General features: G+C 51.5%; 1 protein-coding gene and 1 non-coding gene across 2 annotated transcripts in view; one reads left to right on the forward strand and one right to left on the reverse strand.

Moving 5' to 3' along the window:
• LOC144718693 (voltage-gated delayed rectifier potassium channel KCNH8-like) overlaps nucleotides 1-20,473 on the reverse strand; it is a 201,494-nt gene that overhangs the window by 10,919 nt on the left and 170,102 nt on the right. The window lies entirely within an intron of this gene.
• TRNAS-GCU (transfer RNA serine (anticodon GCU)) lies at nucleotides 15,048-15,129 on the forward strand. Its single transcript has one exon. It is a non-coding gene; the product is annotated as a tRNA-Ser (tRNA).

Genomic DNA, 20,473 nt, shown 5'->3' on the forward strand with positions numbered 1-20,473 from the left:
AAAAAGTACTGCCCCCGAGTGTGGATAAACGGTCACTTGAAGGCATCTCTGTGACATCCGTTTCCATGGGCCGCATTCTGGCACGGAGGGTTCGGCTGCTCTGCAAGAGTTCTGATTGAATTATTTGACTCCTGATGTTACACTAATAGCACAATCCGGATAAACCCGCGGAATATCTAAACATATATATTATTATAAACACATACATTGTCATATTTTGTCATTTCTCAAAACAAGGTTTACATAAATCAGTACATCGTCAGTTTTAGTTTCTACAACTTCCCTCTACTTCCCCATCCTACCCAAGGAAAGCTGGGGGTGAAATGGCCTGTGAAAAGGCATCTTCACGCAAGTCACCGTCCTTCGCATGAATGTGACATGGCGCTCATTGAGCGCACGAAGGCGCGGTAATGCACTCGGACGTATGTGTGCCTGGCGGAGGCGCGATTCCCGTGATGCGACGGGACGTGACAGGATGCAATTGGTAGCACTGGAGTTGTCTGCCAGTGCCACACTTGCCAACAAAAACATTAAAACACTCGATAGATATCAGGGGAGTTAATGATGCATTGATAAAAATAATAATTAAAAACAGATGAATATGCTCAAGATACATGCATCGAATTGTGCGCATTGTTGTATCTATGCCCTGTTTTTCAAAAATTAATATTAAGAATAATAAAAAAAAAATGTTTTTTTTACATATATATATTTTAAAAAAATTAATAATGAAAACAGCCTCTACTCCTCACAAACACAGCAGGAATCTGTGAAACGGGGAGGGCCATTAAGTGGCAAGATTTCAGAGCACAGAGAGGTCAGAGAGATCCAGATGGACAAAAGGTCGATGGCCTAACCTTCCCAAGACGTCTGAGATGCACAGATAAGGTGCAGAGCAGAGAAAAACAACTATTGCAACTCGCGTTTTCCTTAACGAAAAGTAGAAACTTAACAAAAAGAATCAGACAGCCTACAATAGGGGCTTGTTATTAGATATTCCCTTATATTACTCGTATTCAACGCATATATATTATTTTGTATTGTATGTTTCTATCTACATGACCTTACCAAAACTAAAGAATACGAATTCCCGAAAGCTTAAGTGGAAACTTAGTTACACTTAACCTCAGGACATTAAAATATAACTCAGAATAAACACCAATGCCTGGAAACAAACGCATAACCAAACTTGGCAAAGCCCTCAAAATAATGATGTAACGAGGATCATTACGAATATTCATTAAGCATAGACCGAATAATAACCACGAGATACTAAGACCGAGGGAACTCATAAGAAATATCAAGAATAAATGTAACACACAGGACCATATAAATGTATTGCATACATCTCCTCGGCCACCTTTGTCTTCCAACGATTTGGCACAAACACATACCAGCCTGAATACGTATTGGGGATCTGGCCTCGGAATGACCCACTCAGAGGGAGGAGGGGTCAAAGGGTCGCGAGGGGAAGGGGTCTGTGCTGGTATAGCTGGGATGTCTGGATTTTTGGTTTGTTGTTCCTCTCGCAAGAGATGCGCAGAGAGGAGAGGGTGTTTACGTTTTGAGTTTAAGCACAAACGCACAGAAGTCTGTGAGCAGTCTGGTTCGAGTCGTGCTCAGTCTTGCAACTCAGCTTGCGACGCAGCGTTGCGACGGGGCTCGCAAGAGAGCTGAGGCGGATCGTGCCTCGAGGAGAGATGGGACGACGAGGGGTCGTTAGAGTGACAGTCTGAGAGCAGTCTGGTTCGAGTCGCGCTCAGTCTCGCAACTCGGCTTGCGACGCGGCGTTGCGACGGGGCTCGCAAGGGAGCTGGGGCGGATCGTGCCTCGAGGAGAGATGGGACGACGAGGGGTCGTTCGAGTCGCAGAATTCTGAGTTCAAACTGGGTCGAGGCTGGGTTCAGCCGTGCTCCCGCTGGTAGAGCGTCGTGAGGGAGCAAACACCGATACCGATGGCAGGTGTCGCTTCTCGCAGAACGAAGTGACGAGGTGTGGTTAAGTTTGAGTGAAGCTGGCAGCTGCACGAACAAAGGAAAGCACGGAGAAGAGAGAGTGACGAATGACAACAAGCAATCAACCCGTAGAAAGGGCGGAAATCGCCAAGCGTCGACCAAGCGAGCTTCGAAAAGGACGAGCAGCAGCGGATGAGCAACAAGAGCCATCGTTAATCGCCAGAGCGCTCCAAGCCGGTGAGCGCGCACAGCCGCGTCATGCAGAGCTTGAGCCAACACAGCCTGAAGTAAGGGCGAGTGTCCGTGTGAAGTTGGCAGCGATCAAGGAGAAACCGACGACGATATCATCGCGCACCGCCGAAGGCGAGCATCGTGCCGACTCAAAAATCATCCAGCAGTGGAGAAGCCTGGAGCTGCCACCAAGAGAGAGAGAGCGCCATCGAATGCGCCGTGTGTTTGATACACACACACACCGACCAACACCCAGTGAGTACAGACAAGACGTCCAGCGCACCACGTCGGCGAGCGTCGTGCCAACTCGTCATCCAGCAGCAGAGAGAAAGAGCGCACGAGCAGAGACACGCCCGAGCGAGGGAGCAGCACGGGCTCGCTGCGGCCACGCCCAAGCGAGAGGAACCTCTCTGGCCGCTGGTTGTATCCTCACCCACCCCAAAAGCTCCGACACAGCCCCCTGCCTCTACTTAAAATATTAATTATCAAAGGAACAATACAACGCACACATAACACGCACACGAATAAGACTTTCAAAAAGTTATCTTTGTGTTTCAAAAAGGGTTGCCATTTCAAGGTGGTGCGTTCAATATCAACTGATCGTGCAAAGCAGTTGCTGCCGTCGAGTTGCATGAAAAAGAATGTTTTAGTCATTCATTTTCGTTAATTGCATAATCTTGCTGATGAATCTAATGACGTATACTTTTGCCTTTGCATCTTAGAGGTCATATGTTTGTTTAGAATTAAAATAGCTTAACACCAAGTGTTCGAGTGCTTCTTTCCCAGTCCATGCAAAACTGTCTTATTCATAGGAACTGTTACCTGCGATGAGATATGAACTTGGAGACCTAACATAACATAAAAACACTAAGATAATCAGTAAATGTTCAATCAAAGATAATCGTTTTATCCCGATTGATACAACTCAGGATAACGAAGCTAAGCCTAATTATCATGACTGCACACATTAACATAATCGCAAGCATTCGCCTAAATTACTACGATTATCTCCGTGATTATCATAATTTATGCATATAATTACATATATTATCATAATTTATGCGATTTGCGCATTTTTCAAAATTTTATTAATTTTTAATATTTTTATCAAAATTTCATAATCCGACATATACAACAGCATGTCAGAATCAATTATATAGGCGTGATGCCATTCATGTGACAACGAAACGCCATTTGTTACATTAGGCTAATGGCGTTAACACAACTGTATAAACGAGACTGAAAACCATGAGAAACAACACAAAGCAGGCTGCAAAACCCCCAAAACAATTTAGTTTTCAATTAAAAATGTGACCCAGAATCAGCACGGGAGTTTACCAGGTTGGCCAGTGAGAATTGGTGAAGTGGGAGGCATAGGATGGGTTCAGACATCTCTCATCACCAATGTGTTTCGTGGTACAGAATAAACCTCAAGCTTCCGGGTTCATAGCACAGTGCGCTAATTACTGTGTCACTGTTCCCCAATTTGACGATCAGATACAATTAATTAGATATTTATAGACTGCTAAAGATAGATGTCCTTTATATTAAGTTGAAAGTAATTGACAACGCAAGCCTGCTTTGAAAGACAGACTGGGTTGAAAGCATTTTACAGTGGGGGGTAGGGGAAATCCCATGCGAAAAAAAATAATAATCTGAAAACAACAGGAAATAATATTAAAACATATTGACAAACCAATTTAAATAAAATATTACAACATAAACCCCTTTCATACCAATTTCTGTAGGGAAACAAATTCAACGTCCGAGGGAAGTTTTTTTTTTTTTTACAAAATACTGAATAAGCACCATTATTTACGACTACGTATGTTGTAGTGGCCGTGCTATGTAGCTCTCCAACACACTATCCCAACCGCCTGTTGTTCGGCATGAGGTTGTCCGAGGATTTCCTCCGTGTCCGACAAAATCGGCAGCACCAGCAGCAACGGGGAGAATGCTTTCGAATCAAGGAAGGAAAGGGCGCACATCTATTCAGTTCCCGAAGAAGCTCCCAACGCGTGGAGAGAAACGTTAGACATCACGTCAAACTATATGCGGTGCAATCCGACTGTGTACACATTGGAGAGGAGTTGTATTAGAGAAAATGCAATTCAATGCAAAATAAGCCAATTTAAAATCCAATACGTATTGCAATTTGTTATCTTAATCGTGAACATCAGAATGACCCTTCGATTAAGTGTAGGTGTTTTGATTAAGTGTAGTGGTTAGATGTTAAATACACATCCTATACCAACGGATGATTCCTCTGCTACGTCAACACGAATTCATCTTCCCTCACTTCCCCAGCTCTCTCATCCCTCATAATCTGCGCCAAATCAGAGGGCGATCAATTCAGTTGCAGTTGATTAATTTTGTGTAATTAGTGCAATAATTGTAAAATAATAAGCTAATTTAATTAGATCTATCTATTAAGCGTGTTATAATTGAGTTGCTGCCTGTTAGACACCACACAATCATTTTGCCCTGTGCTACCTCTTTATATGTCGCTAATACAGTCCTATAATTACCCAGGAAAGCCAGACTCAGTGTCAGCTGGCATTTTCAAGAGACCCGTTATATATACAGTATATACACACATGGTCATTCATTACTCCTACTGTCATTCATACCGCAAATAAGTATTTACGTTAAATAGTCCTGAAACTGTTGGGTGTTGATGGGAACTCCCTCGTCATTCACAACGAGTTCATGCAGTTATGCTACAACATCTTAAAGCCGGTACCATAATTGCTGTGGGGGATTTGTATCAAAATAAATCCCGTGCAAAGATTGATACGATAGCAAGATAAGTGTTATGCTTTCTTAAGCATCCTTGCATTGCTACGTACTTTTTTAAACATCGGGAAGCTTTGTTCAAACATACCATGGCAAGTGCTTTATTATGGACTAAAAACAGACTTTAAGCCTCCCGAATGAAACAGCCGTGAATAAGCTGTGCAAGCTGATTGTGGTGAATTGTGGAGGATTATGGGATGGCTGCATTGATTGCGGATTTAGTATAAAGGGGGAGGAAGTGCCAAGTATTCCCTGATTTAGCGCTACTCTAACCTGCTTATAGGGACTGATAGAATTCAAATTACCCAGCGAGATACAAAGCAGAAAATGTCCGCGTGGGTGTAATAGTTTATATTTTATTAACTACTAGCTTTACTACCCGGCTTCGCCCGGGACTTGGATTCACCACGCCCGGCCGCCTTTGTCTCCCCAGTGGCGATGTTCACACACCACACCAGTTACTCGTTTGAGGCTGAGACGACCTAGGGGAGGCCTAGGACCGGTTGAAATAATCGTCACCGGTGGTGGCCGTGAGTGGGAATGAAACTCGGGTCGCCGGGTTCGTAGCGGAGCGCGCTACCCACTACACTACAATGCGTGACGCTTCCACGTGCGCGGGTCACGTGACAGATTTGACGTCACAGCTCACTTGCTGTGCAAAAATATATGCATTATTCAGCTCCTCCCCCCCCAAAAAAGTGTATTTTTATAATTTTGTACAGTCTGGAAAGTACCCACATGACAAATTTCCAGTTTGTTGCATGTCAGTAAGTACGCTAAACATTTTGAACTGGCACACATATTCACAACTTTGCCTTTTATATATATGGAGATAATGGAGATAATTATCGGTGATAGACCACCTTTATTAAACGGTGGCTCGTGAAATGCAATGAAAAGCTTTTTCTTTTAAATTTCACTAATGCGTTTCATGCTGTCGAAACGTTAAAAAACAACTCGGTGGGGAAAAGAGAGAAAAAAAATATCTGCCAGTGTTCGGGATTCGTTTGAGAGAGCTGTAAAAGGCACTGGGAGCTTCGGAATCAATGACTTGGTAATGTGGCCGCTCGTGCGGAGGCTGTGGTGGAACGAGCGAGGGAGGGAGGGCGGCGAGCATTCGGTGCGGCGCAATTCTTGGTTCGTAAATGAGGCCCACCCCCCCCCCCCCCGTGTGCCGTCAGCATGAACCCGGTGGTGGCCTTAACGATTTTCATCTCCGACACGCAACGAGCCCGCACGGTGAGCTGCGCGCATCTGACGAGGCCGCCGCTTCTCGTGACATGGCCCTCTGTCTGCGTCTGAATTTTTACCGCTGGCGTGCAATCATTTGAAAATCATTTCTGTCAACTCTTGCAAGGGTTGTACTATATTTCCCTTATTTGCTGAAATAGCTTTAAACAACAAAAAAAGGGCGATGCCTAAAAGTTACGGCTCCCTGCTGAAATGCTTATGTCTATCTAGGGGTGTCAGGGGAAGGATTCCCACCAATAGGTGGGTTAGTGGGAGGGGTGATCGAGGAGATATAAGGAGAGAACGGGCGGGAAGAAGGGGCCTTTGGCGGGAACGATATTGGGACGGCTGGGGACAGGTGTGGATGGAAGAAAAGGAATAAAGGACGAGACCCCTGCAATATGGTGTCGGCTCCCCTTTACATCTGGTGGCAGTGGTGGGATCTCAATGGCTACAAAGAGGAATCCCCGCGGAAAAGAGCCAAGGGAAGAGGAAGCAGGGGCCAGGGATCCTTCCCATCCCGGGCAACAAGGGGGCCTGCTATCAGAAGCAGCAGCAGGGGGCCCGAATCGCCTGGAGGACCCCATGGAGGACCGCATGGCCCGCGTGGAGAGGGCACTCCAGGAGCTATTGCAGAGGCTCCCTATGGGGGGCCTGCCAGCACCGGGACCCCCACGCGTACTACGGGAAGAGAGGCCACGGGACCCGGAGGCCGACCAGCCAGCCGGGCAGGAGCCGCAACCAACCTCGTCACGCCAGCCGCCGCCGCTCCCGCCAAAACCCCCAGGGCTAAACACCCAACACAGAGAGCAGGTGGCCGGACGGCCGCGTCGGCTGGGGCCCGTCGACAAGTTCGTGGCTGAGGAAGAAGATTGGGAGGGGTTTGTCCGCCGATTCGAGGCTGCCTTCCACGCTCTCGAGTGGACAGACGAAGAGGCACTACGAGCGCTGCCATCCGTTCTGGGCAAAGAAGCACTCTCCTCTTACACCTCCCTTCCCTCGCACAGCAAGTCCACGCTACAGGCGGCCTACGAGGCTTTGGGGGAGATCTATTGCCCGGTGGAAGGAGCCTTTAAACGGTTCCAGGATCGCCAGTGAGGGGCTAAAGAATCCCCTTTAGCCTACAGGGGTGCGCTGCTCGTGTTGGCAAGGAGAGCTTTCCCTCGCCTGGCTGAAGAAGCGCTCGAGGACCTCGTGGTCGAGCACCTCATCGCCTACGCTTGCCGCGCCGGCGTTGTAATGCCCGTAGTGACGCCGGGGGAACGCACCTCGCTGTGGGCTGCCCGGACCATCCAAGCCCACGAGCAGGTCATGGGCCGGGCGCCACCCGTGGGCCCGGTGGCTGGCGCGGCGGGGGGGGAACAGCCGAGCCGTTGCCGCGGCGCTACTGGGTCCAGCGACACCAACCGCCGAACCTGCACCATCGCCAGAGGCTGCCTGTGGGGTAGCTGGGAACGGACCCCCGACGTCTGAGACGGAGCCATCGCTGCGGGAGGTGTACGCGGCGATCCAGGGACTGGCGGAGCAGAGGGACCAGGGGCGCGACCAGCCGCCGCGTCGCTGGCAGCCGCCTCTACAACATCGCGCCGAGCCCCCCCGACGGAACGCCCCGTGGGTCTGCCACCATTGTGGTCGAGAGGGGCATGTGGCGAGGGGGTGCCGCACGGAGCCGGAGGCCGCCAACGTCACCTGGAACCCGCCGGGGCCGAACGCCGACAGGATCCAGGCGAGTGACGCCGTCCCGCCCGGCCTCTCGGCCGGGCCGAGCAATTACAATTCCGACGCCGCAAACTTACCGGGAGTCTCCTCGGGGTGGGCGCCGTCGGTGTCGTTCCCCAGGCCCCATTGTCCGGGTCGGGGGAAGGGGATCGCGCCGGGGATAGCGCCGAGGCCGGTGATTGCGTCGCGACCAGAAGTGGCGTCGCGTCCCGGAGTGGTGTCGCGAACGGACGTGACGTTGCATCCGGAAGTGACTTCGCGGCCGAATGTGGTGTCGCGGATCGCGCCGGGAATAGCGCCGGGGCCGTGGACCACGCCGGGAATTGCGCCGAGGCCGGGGACCACGCCGGGGATCGCGCCGAGGCCGGGGACCGCGCCGGGAATCGCGCCGAGGCCGGGAGGGACGTCGCAGGCGGAAGTGACGTCGCGGGCGGAGGTGACGTCGCGGGCGGAGGTGACGTCGCGGGCGGAGGTGACGTCGTGGGCGGAAGTGACGTCGCGGGCAGGAAGTGACGTCGCGGCCAGGGGTGACGTCACGGCCGGCGGTGACGTCGCGGTCGGGCGTGGCGTCGCGGGCGGGCGTGGTTTCGCGGGCGGGCGTGACGTCGCCGGCGGGCGTGACGTCACCAGTTACCTGCGACGCCGGCGAGTTTCCAAGGGCAACGGCCCGGGGGCGGAGGCAGCCCACAAGATTGACATTGCGCCCTGGAGCAGTTCCACGGCCCGCCTCACCACCGCTTTGCGGCGGAGCGAGACAGAATCAGGGGGACCACGCCCCCGTGACAAAGGAAAGGGAGGGGAGAAGGGAGGGGCTCACGGGAAGGCCCACCCCCCAGTCCCCACCGCCCCCTACAATGGGGGGGGGGCCCCCCCACACCACAAGGGGGGCCCATCCTACGTCACCAAGGGGGGGCAATTTGCACCTCATAGAGAGCCCAGCCCGCAACCCAGGGGTAAGCCCACACTATGTAACAAGGGCGCGTTCACCCTGCTGCGACGCACTCAAAAGGGAGGAACCCCATCTTCGGTTCATTCACATCCATCCCCCATCATTTCACCATGCACCACAGGATAACGAGACGCCGCCCGGTCAGTGGCCGGACTCAGCCACACAATGGAGGAAGCTGGCAAGGCGGGTGGTAGCGGCAACGTCAGGAACCTCGGTCTTGGTGACATCGCGGGAGTGTCGGCACGTATCTTGGTGGATACGGGGGCATCAGCCACGATCATCTCGAGCACCATGCACGAGATGCTGCCGGATAAAATCCGACCTTTAGTCCCCGTCAAGACAACGTTCATTGCAGCAAATGGAGGCAGCATGGGCTTCCTGGGCCAGGTTGAAGCCCCGATACAGATTGGGCAGCTTTCGGTAGCAGGACCCATCCTTGTCTCCGCAACGTTGCCCGTACCCTGCCTGTTGGGGACAGACTTTCTGAGGCGGATGCCAATGAAAATCGATCTGGCCAATGGGCGGGTGGAAGTCCAGGGAACGCATCTCCATTTCCTAAAGGCGGAGGGGGCCAGCCGGGGTGTACCCTACGTGCAGGCTCTGGTCAGTAAGTCTGTCTTCATTCCCCCGGCAGCCCAGATGCTGATTCCGCTGCAATATCGGTCCCCCCTCAAGACAGCCCGACCAGACTCACCCATCCTGGTGTCTCCGGCGTCAGCTGCCATGGATCGCCATGCGCTGGTGGGAGCCGAAACTATTGTACAGAGGAACCAGCATCTGTTCATTCAGGTGCTGAACACCTCCGATAGAACAGCGACGGTGCAGGAGGGAACAGTTCTGGCCCACGTTAGTCCTTTGTCACTAGGAGCCCCAGGGACATAGCCCGAGCTTGTAGGCAGCATCAGCCAGTCCGAGGACAGAGGGGCCGAATCGTGGATGGACCAGCTGGCGAGGCCTGAGCCGGGATTGCCGCCCGACCAGAAACAGCAGCTGCACTCGTTATTGCAGGAGTTCTCGGACGTGTTCAGCCGGGGACCGTTCGACCTAGGGTGCACAAATCTGTCGCGAATCACCACATCAACACGGGAGATGCCGCACCCCTGCGCCAAAACACATATAGAATGAGCCCAATGGAAAAAGGGCACATTCAACAAGCGGTGCAGGAGATGCTGCGGGCCGACATAATTTCTCCATCCTCGAGTCCCTGGGGGGCACCGGTGGTCCTAGTCAAGAAGTCAGATGGGTCACTGAGATTCTGTGTGGACTTCCGATGCCTCAATGCCGTCACGCTGGCCGACGCATATCCCCTACCACGTATCGACGACTCATTGGATGCACTGGCGGGAGCAAAATTTTTCAGTACGCTGGATTTATTGTCCGGGTTCTGGCAGGTCCCACTAGACGCAGACTCCCGGCCTAAAACAGCGTTCCGGACACCACAGGGCCTGTTCGAGTTCAACTGCCTGCCAATGGGCCTCCAGACTGCACTGGCGACGTTCCAACGCATAATAGAGTTGGCCTTAGCAGGCCTCCAATGGGAAACGTGCCTCATCTACCTGGATGACATCATTGTTTTCAGCCGATCATTCGAGGAACACATTGACCGATTACGTCAGGTATTCCTGCGGTTCCGGAACGCGAACTTGAAGCTCAAGCAGTCGAAGTGCCACCTTATGCAGTCGTCGGTACGCTACTTGGGCCACGTCGTCAGTGAGTCTGGAGTGGCTACAGACCCGGAAAAGACGGCCTGCGTGAGGGCCTGGGCTGTTCCCACAACGGTTCCAGAGGTACGCTGGTTTGTGGGTTTCGTTTCTTACTACCGCCGGTTTGTGCCCAACTTCGCAACCATTGCCAAGCCCTTGTACGTGTTGACGGCTAAGAACCAGAGGTTTTATTGGGGCCCTCTGGAGGAAGAGGCATTCCAGCAGCTGCGCTCACGTCTGACAGATGCACCACCATTGGCCTTTCCGGATTTTGGCCTCCCCTTTATCCTGGACACGGATGCCAGCGATGTGGGCATCGGCAGTGTTTTGTCGCAAGTCCAGCAGGGTCGGGAGGTGGTTATCGCCTATGGTAGTCGTGTGCTTTCATCAGCGGAGCAGCGCTACTGCGTCACACGTAGGGAACTCCTGGCAGTCGTTCACTTCGTGCAGCAATTCCGACCCTACCTGTATGGTCGCAAATTTACGGTCCGCACTGACCACGCGGCCTTGCAGTATTTGCTCCGCATCGACCAGCCTTCGGGCCAGCTGGCCAGATGGATAGAGCGCCTGCAGGAGTACAGGTACCAAGTATCGCAAAGGGACCAGACATGCCAACGCAGACGCATTGTCCCAACTGGCACCCCAGGGCCCTTGTGCATGCACCACAGGCGGGGCACGCTGCAAGGAGGCGAGGCCGGAGGGGACGGTCATTGCTCCCGTACGCACGGCGGAGGGCGCACAGGGTGAGGTCCAGCTGACCGACCACGACCTGGGGCTGACCTTGGACGATTGGAGACGGCTACAGCTGGAGGAAGCCCCACTGCGAATGCTACGCGCCTCAGCAGAGGCAGGGGGGGAGGAGTACATCGTATGGGAGGACCTCCTCATGCGATGGGACCCGACAGGGCGCCGGCGATGCCTGGTAGTTCCGGAGTCGCTGCGTCAACAATTGGTTATGGACGTACACGGCCGCCAGCTGCTGCACCTGGCGGGGCGGAAGACACTGTACACATTACAGGGTCGGTACTTTTGGCCAGGTATGACCACTGACGTGCATCGATGGGTCGCTACCTGCGTCGAATGTGCGCGGCGAAAGCCGCCACCCCGGGTAAGCCGGGCGCCCCTACAGCCCATCACGGTGACCAGGGTCAACGAATTGGTTGCGTTGGACATCCTGGGACCACTGCCGGTCACGCCACGGGGAAATAAATACCTGTTGGTCGGAGTCGAGTACTGCACGAGGTGGCCGATGGCGTGGGCCCTCCCGGACCAAACGGCACAGACCATCGCCGATGCCTTCGTGGGAGGCTATGTCCTTGATAAGGGGGCACCGGAACGGTTGCTCACGGATCAGGGCAGGAATTTCTCCTCACAGCTATTGAAGGACGTCTGCTCTATCCTGGGCACTAAAAAGGTCCGAACATCTCCATATCATCCCCAGACCGATGGGATGGTAGAGCGGCTTAACCGCACCATAGCGGCCATGCTATCCCAAGTGGTGGACGAAAATCATTCCGACTGGGACCTCCACATTCCATCGGTCTTAGCGGCATACAAGGTGGCCCCACACGCGGCGACGGGGTTCTCGCCGTTTTTCTTGATGTACGGACGGGATCCCGTTCCGCCTATTGAGGTGCAGCTGACGGACATTCCCGCAAGAGCCGACGCATGGCCGAAGGCACTAAAGACCTCCCTCGTTTATTTGAGAGAGGCCCGCCAAGCAGCCGAGGCCGCATCGGCCACAAGCCAAGAGAGTAATGTACGGATACGGGAGAGGACAGTGACAGCCAAGCCCTTTAAAGTCGGGGACCAGGCATGGCTACACTGTCCTCAGGTGCCGGTTGGCCTCTCACCAAAGCTGCACCGACCCTGGAAAGGGCCGGTCGAGGTCATTAAAGCACTCCGACCGCAGTGCGTCCAGGTCCAACTGGGTAAGCGACGATGGTTTGTACACCCCACCCGCCTTAAGCCATACATCTCTCCACCGTCATCTTCACCAACATCACCACCAACATCACTGCCAACATCATCATCATCCCTACCCAGGCCAAGGTCGCCGACCACCACGCGCCGACCGGCAGGGGGTTCGGTGCCCTGTGTTCCCTTGTCACCTACAGCGCCCCATGTGAGGCCTGACGGAGCGGCGGCACGAGCGGGGGCTGGAGAGACAGCGGCGCCAGGCAAGGCGACACCGGCACCACCGAACCAGGGACCGCGACGAGAGGGCCTTCCAAGGAGGGGGCCGCCACGGTCATCTGCTGCCTGTGGATGTCCGGGCTGTTACGGGATGCTGGCTGGAGACCTGGGCAGGCCGCGCAATTGATTTCGTCGTGTTATATTGCATTGTATGGTTGTGGGGGGGTTAAGGGCTGTCGTCACTGTCAGTGGTGGGAGGCATGGGGAGACTTAAATGGTCCATGGGGGAGGCAGAACCGAGGACGGTTATTTTTTCTCCGGGGGGGGGGGGGGGGGGGTGATGTAGGGGTGTCAGGGGAAGGATTCCCACCAATAGGTGGGTTAGTGGGAGGGGTGATCAAGGAGATATAAGGAGAGAACGGGCGGGAAGAAGGGGCCTTTGGCGAAAACGATATTGGGACGGCTGGGGACAGGTGTGGATGGAAGAAAAGGAATAAAGGACGAGACCCCTGCAATCTGGTGTCGGCTCCCCTTTACATCTACATCTCCCACGGTTGCCCCCATAACAAAGGACAGTTTTATATTTCGGAAAAGCCTTACGCATACACAAACACACCGTGTACAAAGTGACATGAAAATTAGGCAACAGATGTGCACGTAGTTGATCGTAAACCAGTATATACGAGGGATAAAGAAAACGACAGTGGAGCACTGATTCTCCCATCAGCCCTCGCGAAATTGTGTTTTCACCAGGCACAGCTGCACCATTAAGTATTTATATATTTTAAAAGTTCCAAGCACTGTCCGGTGAAGAAATAAATGAACGAAAATTACCCGGTACGGAATTTCAAAAAACTGTGGAGGGAGAGCGCTCGCGTGGAACGAGCGCTTCGGCGGACAGAGGCGGAACGAGAGGCGGCGGAGTCGCGTGCGAGGGCTCCCACGGTCTCACGATCCACGCCGTTCCCGTGCGTTAGCAACGTACGGGGGGCAGTGCGTGTCGGAGAGTGGCGTGCTACGGCCGCAAACATTACAACCCCGCGAATTTCAAACAGCACCGCACTAAATTCTTCGCGAATACGCGAAACTGCAATAATAAACATTTACACTGAGACCTTTACCAGTGACAAAATATAGTAATAGGTTTTTTACCCTTTCAACTGGTACAAAACTGACACCTTTATACAAGGGATCATGTTTTCAATAACCACAACACAAGCAGTCAAAATGCAAACAAAAAGAAACAACTCTGATAATGATAATGCTAGGCACTGTCCTTGAAGTTGATCCCTTGTATAGAGGTGATCCCTTGTATAAAGGTATAAGCATGATCCCTTGTATAAAGTTGTCAGTTTTGTACCAGTTGAAAGGGTAAAAAACCTATTACTGCAATAATAAAACCCGCTAATATTAAGGGTTCAATGTACTCATTTGAATAAAGGATCTCAGAGATATAACGTTTAAAATGGGGACATTGACTATTTTTAGAAATGGTGATGTTAACGCTACTTAACGTAAGTTGTTATTTCACAGTTTTGATTTACGTATTCGCCCTAAACAAAGATAATAAGCACGGCGTTAAGTCACGGTGAGACATATTGAGGACCTCTGTCTCAACACTCTGTGTGTGGATACCCCTCCGGGTGCTGTCACAACACGTCGGGCAGTGGTGGCGGCGGAGCCGAGCGGTACTCCGTTCGCCGCTTGCCGCAGCCGCACTGATCAAGAGCCGAATGGCTCACAGGGTAAATCCTAATAAATTAAACTGAAAACTGAAAAAAGAATTCACCGTCAGAATACACACCAACTGCTTCACAGTGGACTAGAAAGATCCGGTCACGTCATTCGCAAGAATAGGCTGTTGCGTGTCGCAGGGACGTGCGGGTCAGGAGAGGCAGGGGAGGCAGAGCCTCACCTGTCATACTCCAATGAAAATAGTTGTTACGAAAAGTAAAAAAAAAAATCAAATAAACATTACAATTTTTCCACTGATGTGTTATAAATGTAATTTCTGTACGATTCAAATCATTTTTAAATCCTTTATATTAAGTTCACTTGCTTGCTTGCTTGCGCGCTTACGACCGTGCAAATCTTTCGGTCGTTTTTTAACCCACTTCCCGTGATCCAATCGAGCTGACATTTTCCACACAGACTCGTTGTGCGTGACAATTTCTTTTCGTGAAAATTTTGTTCCAAAATATTGCACTTTTTAGGAAAAAATAATGGTATGACTGTGTGTGTGTGTGTGGGGGGGTCTGTTTGTATGTATGTGCGTGCAAGTCTTCATCCTGGTTCTGGTTGTATGTACTTGCGTGTGTGAGTGCGTGAGACGAGGTGGCCGAGTGGTTAAGGCGATGGACTGCTAATCCATTGTGCTCTGCACGCGTGGGTTCGAATCCCACCTTCGTCGCGATTTTTTTTTTAATCCTTTATATTAAGTTCACTTGCTTGCTTGCGCGCTTACGACCGTGCAAATCTTTCGGTCGTTTTTTTACCCACTTCCCGTGATCCAATCGAGCTGACATTTTGCACACAGACTCGTTGTGCGTCACAATTAATTTTCGTGAAATTTTTTTTCCAAAATGTTACACTTTTTAGGAAAAAAAAATTACATGTAATTACCAATTACTTAATGGTGGCAGGCAATCATCTGACCCATAGGTGGCAGCCATCTCAAGCCAGAGGACGAGAGGACTCTAGCCGCCCGTTTCAAAGACCAATGTGGGCTGGGTTGTGGCCCATTGAACACGCATATAAAGGATTTATTGTGAAAAACTTTGTTTTTACTGGTTAATTTTTTATAGTCAAAATCGCCAAATTTGAGGAGCTCCGCTGCAAATACAGGAAGAGACGAGAGGTGAGGCAGCGACGAGCTCAGCCTCCCCTCTGATTGCGCAACCCCCTCAGTAACTGGATGGAGCGCGAGCAATAAGCACGTGCCTGTTACTATCTCAGTATGTCACCAATGTAATGTTTGTAGACCCCTTCATTCCATGTCCTCACCTTCCATACTCCAGGTAACTTATTTCACGTATGTGTATGAAGATATTTAGGCTCGCTGGTCTCGTCATGGAACTGCAATGAAAAAGCACCAGGGGAGGCAGCTATCACATCTGCCTCACTGAGGGGGACGTGTCTGACACGCCCCCCTCAGTGAGAACACGCCTCCTCTGTGAGGCCACGCCCCCCTCCGTGTGTGAATCTGGCTCAGATACTAGCCAGTGCCTCCCTAGCCATTGACCTCACCGCACGTCACTGGTAGCATGGTCCAAATAAAAACAAGAAATACCCCCAAATTACTCAATTGGAATATCCATAGAAACCATCGATCCCTACTGTAAAAACGTGTCAAACACCCTGCTGATAAAGTCCCGAGACTCAGTGAGGCTTTTCTGGCTAAGCAAAGCGGAATAATCATAAATTATACATTCGCTCGCGAGGAAACGCCCGTGATAATTTGAGGACATTCCCGCAATGAGCTGGGGGGGTCCAAGTCAGCGGTCTGAGCCAATAGCTGGGAGGCAAAAACGATGCCAGATGTTACTTTATTTCAGCAACATCTCATTTATTCGACGTTAACACGAGCAAACTCAAAATAATTGGGCGTACATGTGAATGTTGAAAATGTCAGGGAAAGCGTCGTTTTAGATCGAAGCAGATACCTTTCCACCGTGGTACAGTATCGAGCGGAGCCGGTTATTGAACTAATTTCCATGCCCTTTGGCTGTCACTGCGTTTATGGAATGAGCCAGCAGTGGAGGTAATGTGAACAACCACAGCCAAGGGCATATATTGCTTCGTCATGACCGAGATCGTTATTATAATTACAATGCCTACATGCACCATCTGTGTAATGAAAGCAACAGAAATGTGTTACCGAGAATACGGCCATTGCAGGACGTTGTAGGTCACGTTCCACAACATGGGAGGTTTCAATTTGCCTATATTCCACTAAATGGCAAATGATCTGTCAGGCCCACTTGCATATCAAGTATGGAACACTTTGCAGAAAAGTCACTCCATCTTTAGGTAAGGTTTATTTTCAAACATATATTTTTTTGGGTTCGGACATTAAGATCTGACCTAATCAATGCCATTAGGCACCCTCCACCAACCAACACAGCGAAACAAGTTAACTGTCCAGTGTACAATGCATTAATCACGCCAATTATTTATTGTTTCAGCCCACTGGTAGGTTGAAAAACAATCCTCCCAAACCAAATTTAGCAATTAGATATCACATTACACTTGAGACTATGTCAAGCATCATCAGAAGATCCAGAAAGTCAGAGTAAAAATCCAGGTCAAAGGTGACTGTGTCAGCATAAACTGACCCGGCTTCCTAACATAGGAATCCTGACTTCACAGGAACAACCAATTACATATCGGACTGAATATTTATCATTAAAAATGTATTCATTCTAATCGCATTATAATTCATGTGGATAAATAATTAACAGAAAAACATGATTCATTATTTCTAGATTTGAAGCTTTCGTGACTGCAAGGAATCATATTCTTAGGTTTTTTCGGTAAAGTCACGTAGGTAAAACATCAAAATTAATGAAAATAAAATAAAATAAAACAAAAATCACGACGTTTCGGAGGCAACACAAGTCTCCGTCATCAGGTGGGACCGTCACAGCCGAATTAGCTGCATCAAGTGAGGCAATGATTCAAGATGTAATCCCTTATAAGCAAGTTGAAAGGGGGAGGAGAGGGGGGGGGAGGAGAGGGGGGGGGAGCTCATCAGAATGTGGTAGCCAATGAATGGAACGTATCGGGAAAGAGGGGGGCGGGGCTCAAAGACAGCACGGAGTGCTAAGTACAACGCATCGGGAGGGGGAGGGGGGGGCAAAAAAAGAAGAACGACGGCTTGGACGCGGTTGCTGCTGCACACGCCAACACAATGGACAGAGAGGGGGAGGGGAGGCCTGATACACATGATAGACAAAAGAACGAAAATGCCCATGTTTATACCAATGCTGGCTGAACAATGAAGAGAGTACTGTTAAACAACTGGGGATGTTAACACTCGGTAAAGTAAAATAGTGCCTGTCAGATAAGATGGTCCAAAAAAGTGTAATTAAGTCTTTTTTGCGTGGTTGATAACATCTTTCCAATGATTACTAAGTTTGTACCCATAATCACGGTTGAAATTATGTCTGTGTTTGTATATTTGTATGGCTTCGTGTACAAACCTTTGATGGTAGCCGGGAGGTTTGCAGAGAACCTTGGTCTCGGAAAAAACAATTTCATGAGAGCCCACCGAGTTGTAGCAATGATCGGCAACGGAAGAAGAATCAGTTCTGCCGTGTTTCAGATCTGACTTGTGCTCGCGGACACGATCAGAAACATTGTGGAGGCTGCTCGCCTCTGTCTCCATCGTCCCCTCCGTATCATTACCCCCTGGCTGTCTGGTGGGGTCCGGACTTTCGTCCCCCATCTGCTCCCTATTCTGTACCCCCGTGAGTGCTGCGGATCGTGTGTGCATGCTCCCCCTGCGCTGAGGTTGGCCGCGGAGCGCAAGTTGCCGCCGCCGTGCGCGCGAGATAAACAGTACAGCAATGCGCAGCCGATTACGCGCTCGAGCCGCGGGGTTGGGGGTCAGGGGCTCACCACCGCGCCGCACTTACGCAAGTAACGAGCACACGCAAGCGGGGCACACGCCGACACAACGACTCGTCTCCTCCCGCACTCGCGCGTGTACGTCAACACAAGTATCGTACAAGGACGATTCTCCTCTCACACGGCTGCGTAGGCACGCAAACACACAAAAGTACTCTCCCTCCTCCTCTTCTCGCTCCCCCCGGCCGTGCGATCACAGCGCGCTCCGGCGCCGCGGCTCGCGGGTTCACCGTGTGCGGCTTGCGGGTTTTACCGAGCGCGGCGTGCACACACGCGAGCGATGCCCACGCTCGAGCGAGAGCACGTAAAACCCCCCTCTTGCGCGGCCGCGCGTTTATACAAATACACTGTGCGCTCCCCGGGCGTTAACACACACACCTCCGTACCCGCACCATCGTACAGAGACCACGGCCTTTACGCATACAACGACCACACACCCGCGAATGCAGTGCACGCTAATACCACGTGCAAAAATACCCAACAACACGGTTTTATTACTACGCTCGAGATTTTATTAGCCCTTGTTAACCAACCGAGCCACCCGTGTGTGTGTGCGGGCCAGCAAGGCGCTTCTAACCCACACTCTGGTGGCGTGCAGCCCTATTCTATGCTGCGCTCTCTGTTAAACCGCTTTCCTCTCGTCCTTATCCCGAACTAACCCTCTCCTACGGATCCTACTCTCCGCTCTGAGGTGTTGTAAGGCGCGTAATACGATACCGTCTGTAGTCCTTGGTGGCCTTGCGGTGCTCAGATCGTCCTGCAGACAATCTAGCGGCTCGCCCGATGACTCCTTCGTCGCTGACCCCGTGTCAAAACTCCAGAAGAAGAGAGTTCCCTACTGCCCCTGCGTTTTCTTTTAAACTATTCACATCAAAGGCTAGGCGTCCCCGTCCCGACCGCCTTGGTCTCTCGACCAATCCTGAGCCTAGGATTTCCCGCTCTTTTGCGATCCCGCCGGCCTTTGACCTTTCGACCAATCAGTCGCCCCGGGTCCTGATCCCAGCTATCTGCCCTGCTGACCCGTGTTTGTGTTTGTATGCGTTTCTAACTGCGGGGCTCTCTGAGCTCGCCGTGGTCGTGCGATCTCAAATCCGCCCACGGCGCCGCAGTGTTACTTGGCCTGGGAAGGGTCCTGTCCAATTCCCTGGCCCTGAGAAACCGTGGGGTAACCCCCCGAGGGGGGCCTCGGGTGAAAACTCAGGGTAGGTGACCCGACCACGAGGCCCTACGTGGGTGCGGGTGCATGCTTATGTGGAGGGGGTGATGGGGGGCAGTGCGGTGGTGGAAGCCGGGCGGCTCCCTGGCTCGGCAGAGCGGCCCCGTCGCTGTGGCACCACAACATGACGTTTCGTTTCTTCAATGTAGCAATCACCACAAATGCAACTCAATGTGTAGACTCCAGGATACTGTAAGTCAGGAACGACATCCTTCACAGATGGAATCAGATCACGGATTTTATGCACTGTACTGAATCGGACTTGGATCTTATGTTTGTTTAGAATTTTGGAGATCTTTTTGGTCACGCCTGCTATGTATGGTAACGTGATGGTTTTGGTCGGAGTTTCATGTGGCTGTTTCTGTGTGGTGGGAGAGACAGCTTGGCGGATAGTACGGTCAGAGTATCCGTTCATCCTGAGGGCCCGATGTACATGTCTTAATTCACCAGTCAGGTGGTGTTTGTCAGAAATGCCATGGGCTCTGTGGTATAGCGTTTTGATGAGAGAATTCTTTTGAGATGGGTGGTGGTGGGAATCCGGTTTCAAGTAGGAATCTGTGTGGGTGGCTTTCCTGTAGACAGAATGTCCCAAGGATCCGTCAGGCCTCCTCTCAAACAGAATATCCAAGAATGGTAGTTTACCATCTTTCTCCACTTCCATGGTGAATCTGATGGATGGGTGTCTAGAATTGATGTGGTCCAAGAAGTGGTTCAATGCTGGGAGGCCATGTGGCCAGATGACGAAAGTGTCATCCACATACCTCTTCCACAGGGAAGGACGCAGGGTGGATGTCTGGATGGCGTCTGATTTAAACTTTTCCATGAACATGTTGGCTATAACTGGTGACAAAGGGGAGCCCATAGGGGTACCCTCATTCTGTTTGTAGAAGGTGTCATTCCAGGTAAAATA

Source organism: Lampetra planeri, chromosome 1 (assembly GCF_965212315.1).
Source record: "Lampetra planeri chromosome 1, kcLamPlan1.2.h2, whole genome shotgun sequence".
Lineage (NCBI taxonomy): Eukaryota > Metazoa > Chordata > Hyperoartia > Petromyzontiformes > Petromyzontidae > Lampetra > Lampetra planeri.